This window comes from Stenella coeruleoalba (assembly GCF_951394435.1).
Source record: "Stenella coeruleoalba genome assembly, chromosome: 4".
NCBI classification, from domain to species: Eukaryota; Metazoa; Chordata; class Mammalia; order Artiodactyla; family Delphinidae; genus Stenella; species Stenella coeruleoalba.
In genome coordinates, this window is record NC_137149.1 from 57,515,343 (window position 1) to 57,532,493 (window position 17,151).

Consider the following 17,151-nt stretch of genomic DNA (forward strand, 5'->3'; position numbering starts at 1 on the left):
TTGAATGTATTAGATGCCTATGATGTGCCAGCAACTGTTCTAATTTCAAAGAACATAGCTAATACACAATTTATAACTTTCCTAGCCGTTTTTGTATTTTGGTTAACCTTCAAGTATTTTTTTCCTGATATCTTTATTAAATTCTTGACATTAATTCATCCTTTAAAAGATATCCTACATGCATACAACTATTATTACTTCACTTATCCTAGATTTTAAAATGTGAATAGAGACTATTTGCATTGTTTTACTAATCTTTAAACTGTAGACTGATAATAAAACAATAAACAAAAACTCCCCATATTTACACCTTATTCAGCAGTGCTTTGCTTTATCCTGTGTTGTGTACACAAAATGCATGACTTAGTATTGCATGACTCATGCTTTCTAAAGCTTAAAAGTGTCTGATGAAATGTGCGATATGATTGAAATATACAAAAACAAGTTCTCAGACCTAAAACACTGAGAAAACAATGTTATATCAATGAAAAGACTAACGTGAATTACTGCATTACCAATTTGCTTTATGAAAACTCCAGTTTCTGAGAATAAATACTTCAAGGGTAGTGTGTAAGAGGGACTACTGAATCAATGAAAATAAAATTATACAAATGGTATTATTTAATGCTTCACTCTTAAGAAGCCATAGTCCTCTCCGTTATACAGAAAGGGGCATGGGTTAAATATTACAACATACACTGGACTTTTTCTCAAAGAGTGAAAAAAAGGCTTTGTCTGATTTTGCACTTAAAAGACAAGGTAGTTATGGAGCAAGGTCTAGTTTTCTTAACATATTTTTGTAAATTTAGGCCAACATTACTTATTTTGTATGTTTAGAGATTAAGTTATTTGCTTTCCAATAAACAAGAAATTTGTCCCCTATTTAAAAGCAAATATTCATAGGGAAGCAACACATTGGCTTATTAATTATAACTCTATTTTTTAAAGTGGTTGCCCTACCTGGAAGGAATGGACAAATTCTTAGAAATGCACAACTTGCCCAGACTGAATCAGGAAGGAACAGAAAATATGAACAGACCAATCACAAGCACTGAAATTGAAACTGTGATTCAAAATCTCCCAACAAACAAAAGTCCAAGACCAGATGGCTTCACAGGCGAATTCTATCAAACATTTAGAGAAGAGCTAACACCTATCCTTCTCAAACTCTTCCAAAATATAGCAGGGGGAGGAACACTCCCAAACTCATTCTATGAGGCCAACATCACCTTGATACCAAAAATAGACAAAGCTGTCACAAAGAAAGAAAACTACAGGCCGATATCACTGATGAACATAGATGCAAAAATCCTCAACAAAATACTAGCAAACAGAATCCAACAGCACATTAAAAGGATCATACACCATGATCAAGTGGGGTTTATTCCAGGAATGCAAGGATTCTTCAATATGTGCAAATCAATCAACGTGATACACCATATTAACAAAGTGAAGGAGAAAAACCATATGATCATCTCAATAGATGCAGAGAAAGCTTTTGACAAAATTCAACACCCATTTATGATAAAAACTCTGTAGAAAGTAGGCAGAGAGAGAACTTTCCTCAACATAATAAAGGCCATATATGACAAACCCACAGCCAACTTCATCCTCAATGGTGAAAAACTGAAAGCATTTCCACTAAGATCAGGAACAAGACAAGGTTGCCCACTCTCACCACTTTTATTCAACATAGTTTTGGAAGTTTAAGCCACAGCAATCAGAGAAGAAAAGGAAATAGAAGGAATCCAAATCGGAAAAGAGGAAGTAAAGCTGTCACTGTTTGTAGATGACATGATACTATACATAGAGAATCCTAAAGATTCTACCAGAAAACTACTAGAGCTAATCAATGAATTTGGTAAAGTAGCAGGATACAAAATTAATGCACAGAAATCTCTGGCATTCCTATACACTAATGACGAAGAATCTGAAAGTGAAATCAAGAAAACACTCCTATTTATCATTACAACAAAAAGAATAAAATATCTAGGAATAAACCTACCTAAAGAGACAAAAGACATGTATGCAGAAAATTATAATACACTGATGAAAGAAATTAAAGATGATACAAATAGATGGAGAGAAATACCATGTTCTTGGATTGGAAGAATCAACGTTGTGAAAATGACTCTACTACCCAAAGCAATCTACAGGTTTAATGCAATCCCTATCAAACTACCACTGACATTTTTCACAGAACTAGAACAAAAAGTTTCACAATTTGTATGGAAGCACAAAAGACCCTGAATAGCCAAAGCAATCTTGAGAACAAAAAATGGAGCTGGAGGAATCAGGCTCCCTGACTTCAGACTATACTACAAAGCTACAGTAATCAAGACAGTATGGTACTGGCACAAAAACAGAAATATAGATCAAAGGAACAGGATAGAAAGCCCAGAGATAAACCTATGCACATATGGTCACCTTATCTTTGATAAAGGAGGCAGGAATATACAGTGGAGAAAGGACAGCCTCTTCAATAAGTGATGCTGGGAAAACTGAACAGGTACATGTAAAAGTATGAGATTAGATCACTCCCTAACACCATACACAAAAATAAGCTCAAAATGGATTAAAGACCTAAATGTGAGGCCAGAAACTATCAAACTCTTAGAGGAAAACATAGGCAGAACACTCTATGACATAAATCACAGCAGGATCCTTTTTGACCCACCTCCTAGAGAAATGGAAATAAAAACAAAAATAAACAAATGGGACCTAATGAAACTTCAAAGCTTTTGCACAGCAAAGGAAACCATAAACAAGACCAAAAGACAACCCTCAGGATGGGAGAAAATATTTGCAAAAGAAGCAACTGACAAAGGATTAATCTCCAAAATTTATAAGCAGCTCATGCAGCTCAATAACAAAAAGACAAACAACCCAATCCAAAAACAGGCAGAAGACCTAAATAGACATTTCTCCAAAGAAGATATACAGACTGCCAACAAACACATGAAAGAATGCTCAACATCATTAATCATTAGAGAAATGAAAATCAAAACTACAATGAGATATCATCTCACATCAGCCAGAATGGCCATCATCAAAAAATCTAGAAACAATAAATGCTGGAGAGGGTGTGGAGAAAAGGGAACACTCTTGCGCTGCTGGTGGGAATGTGAATTGGTACAACCACTATGGAGAACAGTATGGAGGTTCCTTAAAAAACTACAAATAGAACTACAATATGACCCAGCAATCCCACTACTGGGCATATACCCTGAGAAAACCATAATTCAAAAAGAGTCATGTACCAAAATGTTCATTGCAGCTCTATTTACAATAGCTAGGAGATGGAAACAACCTAAGTGCCCTGATGTAGCACATATACACAATGGAATACTACTCAGCCATAAAAAGAAACGAAATTGAACTATTTGTAATGAGGTGGATAGACGTAGAGTCTGTCATACAGAGTGAAGTAAGTCAGAAAGAGAAAGACAAATACCATATACTAACACATATATATGGAATTTAAGAAAAAGAAAAATGTCATGAAGAACCTAGGGGTAAGACAGGAATAAAGACACAGATCTACTAGAGAATGGACTTGAGGATATGGGGAGGGGGAAGGGTAAGCTGTGACAAAGCGAGAGAGAGGCATAGATATATATACACTACCAAACATAAGGTAGATAGCTAGTGGGAAGCAGCCGCATAGCACATGGAGATCAGCTCGGTGCTTTGTGACCACCTAGAGGGCTGGGAGGGAGGGAGACGCAAGAGGGAAGAGATAAGGGAACATATGTATATGTATAACTGATTCACTTTGTTATAAAGCAGAAACTAACACACCATTGTAAAACAATTATACTCCAATAAAGATGTAAAAATAAATAAATAAATAAAGTGGTTGCCCTAAGGTTTACAATATACATTTTAATTTACCCCAGTGTTGTTTGAAATGATATTAAATGACAAATTCTTTCCAGTAGACACTTATAAGAAGAATTCCAAATCATTTTTCCTTATTCTTTTTGCTATTATTGTCATCAACACATACCAAATTAAATCTATCAATATGCTAAATGTATAACTTATCCGGACCAAATCGGTTTATCCTACGATTACAAGATTGATTGAACATTCAAAAACCAGTCATTAATTTACTATGTCAACAGATTAAAGAAGAAAACCATATCATCATTCCAATAATGCATCAAAGAGTTTAATAAAGTACAACATCGAATTATAATAAATACTCTCATCAAACTAAGAAAGAGCATCAAACAAAGACCTACAACTAACATCCTACTTAGTGGAGATAGGCTGAATTATTTCTCTCTAAGTTAGGGGAAAAAAACTGAAGAAACCACCCTTCTCATTCTGAGATTAGCTATTCCACTTGATATTTTCATTGGTTAAAAAGCTTTAGTCATTACACTGATTTTGTCCCTTTAAAAAAAGTTAACTACATGAACAATGTAGATATTGGAAATATCCATTTCAATAAAACAAAATAAATTTAAAAACTTCTTTGACCCAAAATTTCTGAAACTTTCTTTTTAGTATTACCAGTATTTCATGTTAGAATATTATGGTTTGTCTCTATACTATAATGTCATTAACCATTTTCCCCATAGTCATTTTTATTTGCTAATGTAAAGTTTTAAATAGGTCAATGAAAGTGGCTTAGTAAACATAAGAGGAAATATTAAAAAAGGATATTTTCCTACCCTAAATGGGAATATTTATCCTTAGGATATCTGATAAGTAATGACAAAGCCATAAACTTGGGAAATATATTATTGGCCAATTTCTTTTTTCTGATGATAGCTTATGAAACAGAACAATATAAGTTAAATAATAGTATGGAAATTAGAGTGTGGAAAATTGGATATTTGAAAGCTTCTTTCTGTAATAGAAAATTATTTCAATATATGAAAATTATTTCCATTTCAAAAGTCCACGTTTTAAAGACTATGAAGTCCTTACAAACTTTCAGAATTTTCTGAGTTATTAAAAAAAAAAAAAAAAAACCCTGAGGTCTTTAGTTTAAAAAAGATAAGGCAAATATAGATTTAAGCATTATCTTTAAAAGATGATTTACAATTTGTTTATTTCATTATTTCAGAGTAAATAAGACATTTAATAGGTCAACAAATATTGAGTACTCTCAGCTCTGCCTTGAATGTTTACAGTTCTCACTGTGTTAAAGTTATTAGTACAGTACTGAAGAACTATCCCTAAAAATCAAGTTAAAATTTCCTTAGATAGTGATATCTTAAAATAGAACAGAATTTCATCTGTTTGGAGTAGTTTAGATGAATCCAACTTTAAAGTTAGATAATGGAGTTACATGACCTTTCCACTATGATTTCATAGAAAAGAAGAGTTTTCAGCTTTCTAGTTTCCCCATTCTAAATCTTACTCAAAGCAAATTGACAGATTTGAATATACTCTAGGATGATAAAATATTCTTATGGTTAACTTTAAGTCCAGTACTTTTTAATAATTTCACTAATGAACCTCACTAGGGAATACAAATTCTGCTCATTAAAGCTCTGTAAGATTATGATTAAATCTTTTAAAAAAATTATGTGGCTCTTATATTTAAGGTTCAGGAACAACATGATTTCACAACATGTTGATAGTTTTAGGGCTATTCTTCTCAAACTGTGTCAGATCTCTAGTTTGAAACTATGCAGGATGTGAATGGGCAAGGAAAGAGGAATAACTAAACTAATCTTTAGGAGAGTACTTTTCACTGTGTAGGGCATATTCTCTTGATAATACATAAAGTAACTTTTCATGGAAATCTGAATTCAATATAATAACATTTAAGTATTGGATGATTTCTATTGTTGAGAATGACAGTTTTTTTAAAATTTAAGACAGTGATTTAATATTTTCTTAAAAACCTTTTTATAGGTAACAAAAGTAGATTTATATAAAATATTAGATAATAACTGGAAGAGTTGTATGTGACTATGGTACATAAAAAGCTTGAATTCGCAAATACAGCTTTAAGACTTAGCTACTACAATGCAGAGGTTTTCCTTTGGACATTTAATGATACACTTACTCAAACATGGAACCATAGAAACTCCAGGAAAAAATAAGTTGATTCCATTAAGTTAACCCTAAATTCTTTCAATACAAGATCTAAGCTGGGCATGTGTGATAAATCAGTATAGAAATGAAGTTTGTCAGGACCCACTATCAGCTGTCAACATGGTCCCCTCTTCCTCGGGTCACTCTTGGCACTTGCTCATCAATGAGTTTGTAATGGTTACAGTCAGGCATTGAGATGGGGTCTGTGTGAAGTGGACTGGCTGTCAGAGTACGTTCTATGAACTGACTTGCAGGAAGTATGTACCATGAGAGAGCCCAGTTCCAGTCCTAGTAAAAGTTCTTGAAGAGAGGTTTGTAAATTTAGGAGTTAAATATACCACTATGCAAATGCCAAGTTAATTACAGGATCAAAAAGAAGTTCTTAGAGTGAGAAACTGGATAAAGTGATTCTCCTTGTTGGGACCAAGAGTCCAATTTGACTACTCTAATGGAATTTTGTGCCTCAGGTCCATTCATGAGCCTGTGGTCTTGTACTTTCTGAATTTATAAGTTTCATGATTTATAGACAGGACACACGGAGGAATCATGTGGCAAGTTTCCACTTGAACTACACCTTTGGACTCTAATATATAGCAATCCTTATTCATTCAAAAGCATATTTGGTAGATGTGCTCATTTATTCCTGGCATTTTTATAGGATTAACTTGAGGGAGAACTTGTCTTTGTGGAAATTTGGAGAATAATGATTAATACATAACTAAATAGAAAATTGCAATAAGGTTGACTGATACCATGATCTGGATAAACACAACATGATACTGGAAGTATGAAAAAGGCAACTGTAGCTTGCATTTATTTTTTATTCAAAAATATTGTAAAGCACAGAAAAATCCACTGAATAATATAACAAAGATTATCTGGAATCCTAAATTAACAAATCCTAGATTTGTATAATTTTTTTTCAAATTTCCTTAGATTGTACTTTCTTTTTAATAAAATAAATTAAAATGTATGGGTAAACCCAAAGTCCCCTTGGAATTGGAAAGTGGTGTGCAAAACATTTGCACTAATTCAACCTTTAATGATTGTGGTGACATATGATGACATGTCACTCAGCTCCACCAAGTAAGAAATGTGCATGCTGATGGGATTGCCATTGTCAGCTGTTTCAGGGATTGCCTTATTGTTGGACAGGTACATGATTTTATACAAGGTCAGTCTCCTCCCAGGATGGCCCATATCCAATGACTGATGGAGGTGAACATAAAAATGCTGTGACATTTTGAACTAACACGGTACAACTCTGATGGACCATTTTAGCTCCAGAGCCCCTGCAGTTGGCTAATGCAGTCATCAGACTACCATCATAGATGAGCTTCTCCCTTAGCCCATCATGCTTTCTTCCTCTCCCTTCTAAAGGTATAAATTCCAGTTAAAACCTTAAGTAACATTCAGATCACTAAACCCCATCTCAGTGTCTGAGGAAGCAACCTATGACAGTGATCAACAAGGTTTTTCCTACAAAAATGTGACACCTAAGCAGAGACCTGAAGAATGAGTATGTGTTTGTCAAAAGAGACATGGGGATTATGTCTGCATGAACAGAAATCATTCTTCTAAACACCCTGCAGCTCAGAAGAAAATATATATATATAAGTTGAATTTGTATTTTCAGTTAGATGTTTGTATGGAGGAACTTTGTGGTTGCAAGAAGGAGAAAAAAAAATGAGAATCTGAGAGAAATTATGAAAGAAGAAATAAACCTATTTCATAAATAAAATATTAATGGGGAAGAAAAAATGAAATAAAATCAAGATGATTCCAGGTTTATAAAATGTAGCCTTGAGTGGGGAGTCTCAAGAAAAGATGAATGTAGTTTTTGACATGATGAGTTTGGGGAAGTGACAATTACCTATCTGTATAAATCCCCAAAACAATTGTAAATATAACTCTAGCTTATAAGTTAAAAAAACATTTGATTGGTTCACCCTCTTACCACATGTTTTGAGCCACTCTGTATTTGTTTCTGAGTATAGAATGAGGAGTAAATTTGGTATGGTGCCTGTCTTCAGAGTGTTTACAGCATAGGATCAGTGACAGATATAACATACATAATCATACTAATAAACATATGACTGCAAACTGTGATATAGTCCTTGAGGACAAAGAACAGGGCATGATGAAATAAGAATGAGAAGGAATTAATTTGTACTGTGGATGTCAGAGAAGGCCTCTGAAGGCTGTGATATTTATTTTTAAACTTGAAGGATGAATAGGATTTAGCTTAGCAAAAGACCAGAAGAAGAGTTTTCTTACCAGAGGGAGTAGCATCTGCCAAGTGCTGTCTGAAAGGATTTGGTAGAACTTGGTTAAAATTGGGATGCTATCCTAAATGCCAGTGGAGAGTCACTGAAAAGTTAAAGGCAAGAAAGTAACAGAGGCATGAAAATTGAGAGTTATCTGAGTCCAGGTTATAGTAGAAGCCAAGGAAGCAGATACTTTTTGGGATAAAGAGTAGCCAAGGGAAAGAAAATAGGGAAAAACACAGACTTATAGACTCTTAGAGATAGAGACCAGAAAGTAGAAAAGGAATTAATAAAACCCAGAGGAAAACAGTCAAAAACATACAAGATCAGAAGAGACACAATAGTGTCAAATAATAAAAGAAAGGCTGACATAGATTTTTTAAATGACCATCAGATTATGAATTCCAGTTTTAAAATAAAGTCACACTGGTATAATCACACATTAAGAAAAGTATTTTAAAACTGAATTACAGGGTTCTTGTTTCTTGCAAGATTTCCTGAACATCTCTATGCTGTGGTAAACTACTCATTATATATATTTGTTCCTACTCTCCTAAGGAAAAGAAAGTGTTTTTATTTTCTTTTTGTAATTTCCCAATCAAGGTGGTTGTGCTTTAAACTAGCTTTTAAATCAGATTATAAAATAGTTTTTACTAAGCATTTTAGAATTCAGTTTCAGAAAATTTGAGACAGTTTTATAAGGTAGTTCACATTTTTACCAGTTTATCACCTTCCTTTAATGAATTTTATTTAACTAATTGATTTCAATTAAACAATAATTAGAATTTAGCATTTTCTAATATTGTGGAGAAAAGATATATACATAAAATCTTAAATAAAACATAATATATGATCATATAGTTGCCCTAGACACATTAAGTATGCCCTTTTAAAATGTACTTTTTCCTGTTTCTGACTTTCTGAAGAGTGATAATCTGGTTACTTCTTTCCATTTGTTTGTTGAAAGCGAATTATAAAACTGACCACCCACTCCACCATTAACAAATGATTTTAAGAGTATTTATATATCTTTTAAAATGACTTATTTTCTTGTATTATGGTGTAATAGGAAAGGAAGGAAGGAAGGAAGGAAGGAAGGAAGGAAGGAAGGAAGGAAGGGAGGGAGGGAGGGAGGAAGAAAAAAAAAACCTGGAGGCTTTACCATTGTTTTTATCTTAGTTACAAACCTCATATCATAAAATCAATAATAGCACTCATGGGCATGTATTACACTGAAACAACACCAATTCTTCTCTTTTAGACCTCCTAGTGCCACTGAGTCTTGCTATCAAACTGTAGTTTATATCTTCTGGCTCACAATACTTAGTAATTTAAATTCCATGAGGACCTCCAGGGACATTTTGAAAACATGGATCTTTTTTAAAGTCTATTATTATGTGACATGCAACCACACTACATTAAATTATTAAATTGTTTGCATTCTATCAGTTTGAATAAGCCATTATTTTGATGATATGTTCAAATATAAGTGCTAAATAAAAATGATAAATTGTGTGGGCAACAATATTCTCTAAAAATTAAATACACTAGGCAATAAAGATATTCCCTACTTCCACATCAGATACAGTTCTTTTGGGCAGCTATAGACAGCAAGTCTCAGTAGATCTCTCATATATGTATACATGTATGTACGTATATATAGATATATTTACCTCCACCTTTTAGGTTTTCCCTAATATTGGTCAGTTTCTATCCTAATGCAAATCCCTATCCCCCAACCTTAAAACTAACTACATAAAACCTTTCACTTTTCTTAGGTATATTCTAACTTTACTTATAGCAAATTTACCTCATGTGAACCCTCTCAATTATGGGCTTAAAAATTCTTCTCAATTTTGTCCATCTTCCAAAATGAAATTTTCCTTCTGTTCCATCATTAATTCTATCACATCATTTTCTTTCAAGCATGTGGAGCAAATATTTCATCAAAAACTTCAATTCTGGGCTTCCCTGGTGGCTCAGTGGTTGAGAGTCTGCCTGCCAATGCAGGAGACACGGGTTCGTGCCTCCGTCCGGGAAGATCCCACATGTCGCAGAGCGGCTGGGCCCGTGAGCCATGGCCTCTGAGCCTGCGCGTCCAGTGCCTGTGCTCCGCAATGGGAGAGGCCACAACAGTGAGAGGCCCGCGTACGGCAAAAAAAAAAACAACTTCAATTCTTTCCTTCCTCCCTAGCTCTTGACCTTTGCAAATCTGTTCTAGAATCCCTTTTGGTCATATTGGTTGGGGATGGAAATCAATAAAAACTTATCCTCCTTTAAACTGTCATATTTACTCCTCGTCAGGGTTTAATATCTCAAAATAATGAATTACAAGTGCTATTCCCAATTCCTCACAATTATTCCCTTTTAATCCCTCTACATGATGGTTTGAAATCCAGTAAACATTAAATGCTTAAAACAAGGAAACATCTTTTAAGTTCCAGATTTACTGGCATCATCTAAGTTTTCATTATGCATAGTAATTATACTTCATTTGTTTTATAACTCTCTGTCCTTACTTTCATGCTTAGCCTCTGCTCTAGGGATTTGCCCAGTTCTCTATCATTCCAATCAAAATTCCAGTGAATAATTCAGTCTTTAAAGCTCTCCCTCAGCTCAGGTGTGAACTGTAATTTTGAAATGATTCAATTTATTTCATTAGTCATTCATGAAACTTCTTCTATTCCTTAAGCATTACCTATATCATCTAAAATTCAACTGTTGAATCTATTCTCCTATTTTTTATCTGAGAAGTTAAGAAGACCTTGAGAACTCCATTGTCCATCTCTCCTCATTTTCCACATTTCTAAATGTCTCCTGCATAGCACCATATAAATATCTTACTTTAAATTACACTTGTATTCCTACTGTCTAAATCATTTGTCTTCATTTCGCCACGAATCTCTTTGATAGTGAGCTGAAATTATCAGTTGTTGTTGGTAACATTGTCTTCCTGGTCAAATATTACCACAAACCTCCCAATTTCAAACATGTTCTCGTCAGATTCAACCTGTCTGATCATTCTCCACTGCAATTTATAGATGTTATTCTTAGCTCTATTTCAGTTTAGAAAAATTATTATAAATAATTGTTAGAGAACACATAAAAAGAGAACAGTAGAATATATTACTCTATGTCCACCTATAGGCTTCAACAATTAACAACATTTTGTCTATCTTATTTCATAACTACACTCACTTATTTTGCTGTGTCTGATTTTTTGGTTTTGCTTTTGTCTCTCCAGGAATAGTTTAACAAAAGTGCAAGACACCATGTCACTACACATATAATTACTTCAGTAAATATCAAATAAAGTAGTTGTATGTTTTAATATTCACACCAATTTATATTTGTTGTGTTTTATGTCTTTTACATATCCATTATTTTAACATGTATAAAACTTTACAACTGAATTTTATCCTTATGAGGCCATAATGCTTATTTCATAATCTAATATTATCTTATATTTACTTCTTTACCTAAAATGAGAGCTACAACTATTTAAATAAGCCAGTCAGTTTCCTTTTCCACTTCTGTAAAAAATGTATATGTACCAAAATGGTATTATTAGCTGACTTTCAATAAATACACAAAAAATATGAAGATACTTGTCTAAATGCACTGAAGACTTCTAATTGCAACCAAGATGGAATAACAGGGGACTAGCATTACTCTCTTCCCTGAAACAATAAAAATCTGGACAAAATACTTTAGACAATGTATTTTAGTCGTTGGATGTCAGAAAACAGGACAGGAATCCTAAGGAAGGAGAAGCCAACAAGGTGAGCCCTAAGATTGTTTCAGTTTACAGACTGAATGACAGGAAGGGGACCTCAGGAGAGTTTATTAGTCTGCGTGAGTTGAAAAGATGGTTTGGGAGTCTGGCAAGGCTCAAAAGCCGAAGTATTTCAGGGCAGAATACTAGAGAGGGATAGCTGCAATAGGGAGTTCCAGAGACCTGTAGGAGTTCCCCTAGAATCTTTTGCTCAGGAAAAAGAACCACACAGAAAGATCAGAGCAAATGACCTCCAAACTTACAAAGAGGCAAAATAATATGTGTTCCCCAAAATATAATTAACAGTCTCAGTTTATCTGAGATTGTCTTGGGTTTAGAGCTGAAGTGTCTGTATTCTAGGAAACCCATCCATTCCAGGCAAGTTGGGACAGCTGATCAACAGTGGCAAAACCTCATAATTTGAAGTATGTTGGGTTAGGAAATCAGATGAGTTTTGCTTTGGTGGTGAAAACTAAGTCCTAGACTAAAGGCTGTTCTGATTGTACCTAATAAAATTTAATAGTTAGTCTCAAAGGATCAAACTATTTTCAGGTAACTTAAAGGTCAATTATATTCAAAGGAATAAAAAACAACAAATCTATCACCCTACTAGGTATTAACAACAATGCTGTAATCCAATAGAAAATTCCAGGCATTCAAAGGAGCAGGAAAATATGATTCCTAATAAAAAGAAACACAAATCAATAGAAACAGACATGATAATGATACAGATAATAGAAGCAGAGGCAAACACATTATAAAGGTTATTATAGCCATATTAAATCCAAGGAGGCAGAGAAAAGATTTATCCTGGGGCTTTCCTGGTGGCGCAGTGGTTGAGAGTCCACCTGCTGATGCAGGGGACATGGGTTCGTGCCCCGGTCAGGGAAGATCCCACATGCCGCGGAGCGGCTGGGCCCTTGAGCCGTGGCTGCTGAGTCTGCACTTCCAGAGCCTGTGCTCTGCAATGGGAGAGGCCACAACAGTGAGAGGCCCGCATACCGCAAAAAAAAAAAACTCTCAGGAAAGTGGGCACAGAGGGAACCTACCTCAACATAATAAAGGCCTGTGAGCCATGGCCACTGAGCCTGAACATCCGGAGCCTGTGCTCCACAACAGGAGAGGCCACAACAGTGAGAGGCCCGTGTACCAGAAAAAAAAAAAAAATTGTATGGAGACACAAAAGACCCCAAAGAGTCAAAGCAATCTTAAGGGGAAAAAACTGAGCTGGAGGAAGCAGACTCACTGACTTCAGACTATACTACAAAGCTACAGTAATCAAGACAATATGGTATTGGCACAAAAAATGAAATATAGATCAATGGAACAGGATAGAAAACCCAGAGATAAACCCATGCACCTATGGTCAACTAATCTATGACAAAGGAGGCAAAGACATACAATGGAGAAAAGACAGTCTCTTCAATAAGTGGTGCTGGGAAAACTGACAGCTATATGTAAAAGAATGAAATTAGAACACTCCCAAACACCATACACAAAAATAAACTTAAAATGGATTAAAGACCTAAATGTAAGACCAGACGCCATAAAACTCTTAGAGGAAAACATAGGAAGATCACACTTTGACATAAATCACAGAAAGATCTTTTTTGATCCACCTCCTAGAGGAATGGAAATAAAAACAAAAATAAACAAATGGGACCTAATGAAACTTCAAAGCTTTTGCACAGCAAAAGAAACTATAAACAAGACGAAAAGACAACCCTCCAAATGGGAGAAAATATTTGCAAATGAATTAACAGACAAAGGATTAATCTCCAAGATATATAAACAGCTCATGCAGCTCAATATTAAAAAAAAACAAACCACCCAAACAAAAAATAGGGAGAAGACCTAAACAGACCTTTCTCCAAAGAATACATACAGGTGGCCAAGAGGCACATGAAAAGCTGCTCAACATCATTAATTATTAGAGAAATGCAAATCAAAACTACAATGAGGTATCACCTCACACCAGTCAGAATGGCCGTCATAAGAAAATCTACAAACAACAAATGCTGGAGAGGGTGTGGTGAAAACGGAACCCTCTTGCACTGTTGGTGACAATGTAAATTGATACAGCCACTATGGATGTTCCTTAAAAACCTACAAATAGAATTACCTTATGACCCAGCAATCCCACTACTGACCATATACTCAGAGAAAATCATAATTCAAAAAGACACATGCACCCCAATATTCATTGCAACACTATTTACAATAGCCAGGTCCTGGAAGCAACCTAAATGTCCATCGATAGACGAATGGATAATGTTACATTTATACAATGGAATATTACTCAGCCATAAAAAGGAACGAAATTGGGTCATTTGTAGAGACATAGATTGACCTAGAGACTGTCATACAGAGTGAAGTATGTCAGAAAGAGAAAAATAAATATGGTACATTAATGCATGTATGTGGAATCTAGAAAAATGGTACAGATGAACCAGTTTGTAAGGCAGGAATAGAGACACAGATGTAGAGAACAAATGTATAGACACCAAGGGGAAAGTGGTGGGGGGTGGTGGGGGGATGAATTGGGAGATTGGGATTGACATGTATACACTAATATGTATAAAATAGGTAACTAATAAGAACCTGCTGTATTAAAAAATAAATAAAATTCAAAAAAATAAAATTTGTGGGAATATGTGCATAGGTTATATGCACATACTATGCCATTTTATATAAGGACTTGAGCACCTGTGGATTTTGATATCCACAGGGGGTCCTGGAACCAAACCCCTTTGGATACTTAGGGACCACAGTAGTCCCATTTGTCAGTTTTTGCTTTTGTTGCCTGTGCCTTTGGTGTCATAGCCAAGAAATAACTGCCAAATTCAATGAATATTCTCTTCAACAAATGTTGCTGGGAAAACTAGATATCCACATACAGAAGAATGGAATTGGATTCTTAATTTAACCATATACAAAAATCAACTCAAAGTGGACTAATGAACTAAGTACACGACTTGAAACTATAAATCTCCAAGAAGAAAGCATAGGGGAAAGCTTCATGACATGGGAAAATGTGTAGTCTTTCCCCATTGTGTAATGTTGACACCCTTGTTGAAGATCATTTGACCATATATATGACTATTCATATGAAAAGTAAACAATGGAAAATTGGATCAGCAAAAAGAAACGTACAAGTCCCATGACAAATCTTGTTCTTCCTTCAGTGGTAATTACACTAAATAGGACTCTGAAAGTGGCCATTGATTGATGTCTAGAGACACATCAAAAATAAAACTGTTTATTTTATGTTGTAAAAAAAACAAATCTAACAAAGGAAAGGCAATCTAATTTTAAAAAGCTGATCACTTTAACTACATTTAAATAAATAGTAATAGTTTCATGACAAAAACTCCATTGAAAAATAGAAAAATAAATAAACTGGGATTAATATTTGCAACATGTAGAAAAGCAAAAGGACTAATCATAAAATATGAAGAACTTTTCAAATTAAGAGGAAAAAATAAAGAAAACTTGAAAATAAAACAAAAACTGGACATAAAAGTAAATCAGCTGGGGCTTCCCTGGTGGCACAGTGGTTGAGAGTCTGCCTGCCAATGCAGGGGACACGGGTTTGTGCCCTGGTCCCACATGCCGTGGAGCGGCTGGACCCATGGGCCATGGCCACTGAGTCTGCGCCTCCGAAGCCTGTGCTCCACAACGGGAGAGGCCACAACAGTGAGAGGCCCACGTACCACCAAAAAAAAAAAAAAAAAAAAAAGTAAATCAGCTAAAAAATATTCAATCATGCTTATAACAGGAGTATAAATTTTACTACACTGAAATATGACTGACAAATGAACTAAAATGAATGTTGGCCAATTTTAAAACATGTAAACATTCTACATATTAAAACAAAATAAAAATCCCACTCAAACATTGAAATCAAACCAAAACAATTCAACACAATTGTATATTATAATTAGTAGAATGAGCCACACTGGAAAAATTAATGGAAATATTCTTTTTTATTTTGACTATATTACAAATGAATTTGTGTAGCAAATAAAACATCAACAAGGTAAAAAGGCAAGCCACAACCTAGGAAACAATATTCAAAATGTAGATGACCAAAACCAACCCTATGTAAAAATAGCCAGAAAGACAAAGTGAAGAGGAGTCACTCTTAATAACTTACAAATATATGGGGGTGGGGGGGGAACCTTCAAGTTAGTCAAGAATAACAAAATTTTAAAAGGTATTTTACACTCATCATACTGTCCCAAACCTAAAGTTCTCAAATATAAAGTACCATCAAGAAAATGGCGGGTGGGTAAAATAGAAACAATATTTGGAAAAAAATTGGAAAAAATTGAGTACATTTTAACGCACACTCTTAAGTTAGCTTTTGAGTATACAAACATGTGACCTTACATTACAGAATTGTTTATTAAGAGTGTAAGAGTGGCAAAACTTTAGTTCCTATCAGTAAGCATATGGGTGTATATTTTGGATACTCATGTATTAAAATACTATACATGATGGATTAGAATAAACTAAGCATAAATATATGTATTGACATAAAAACATATTAAAATATGCTATTATAAAAGAAAGGAAGATAAATCATACAAAGAGTGTAACACATTTATGCAAATACAAAAATAGAAACATAGGGCTTCCCTGGTGGCACAGTGGTTAAGAATCCACCTGCCGATGCAGGCGACATGGGTTTGAGCCCTGGTCAGGGAAGATACCACCTGCCGCGGAGCAACTAAGCCCATGCACCACAACTACTGAGCCTCTGCTCTAGAGCCCACGAACCACAACTACCGAAGCCTGCACACCTAGAGCCCATGCTCCACAACAAGAGAAGCCACCGCAATGAGAAGCCCGCTCACCACAGGGAAGAGAAAGTCCGCTCACCACAGGGAAGAGAAAGCCCGTGCACAGCAGCAAAGACCATCACAGCCAAAAATCAATCAATAAAATAAATAAATTATAAATAAATAAATAGGAACATAAAAACTATTTACAAATATGGAGCTATAATAACTCTAAAACCATGGGCAGCAAAAATAACCACTGCCT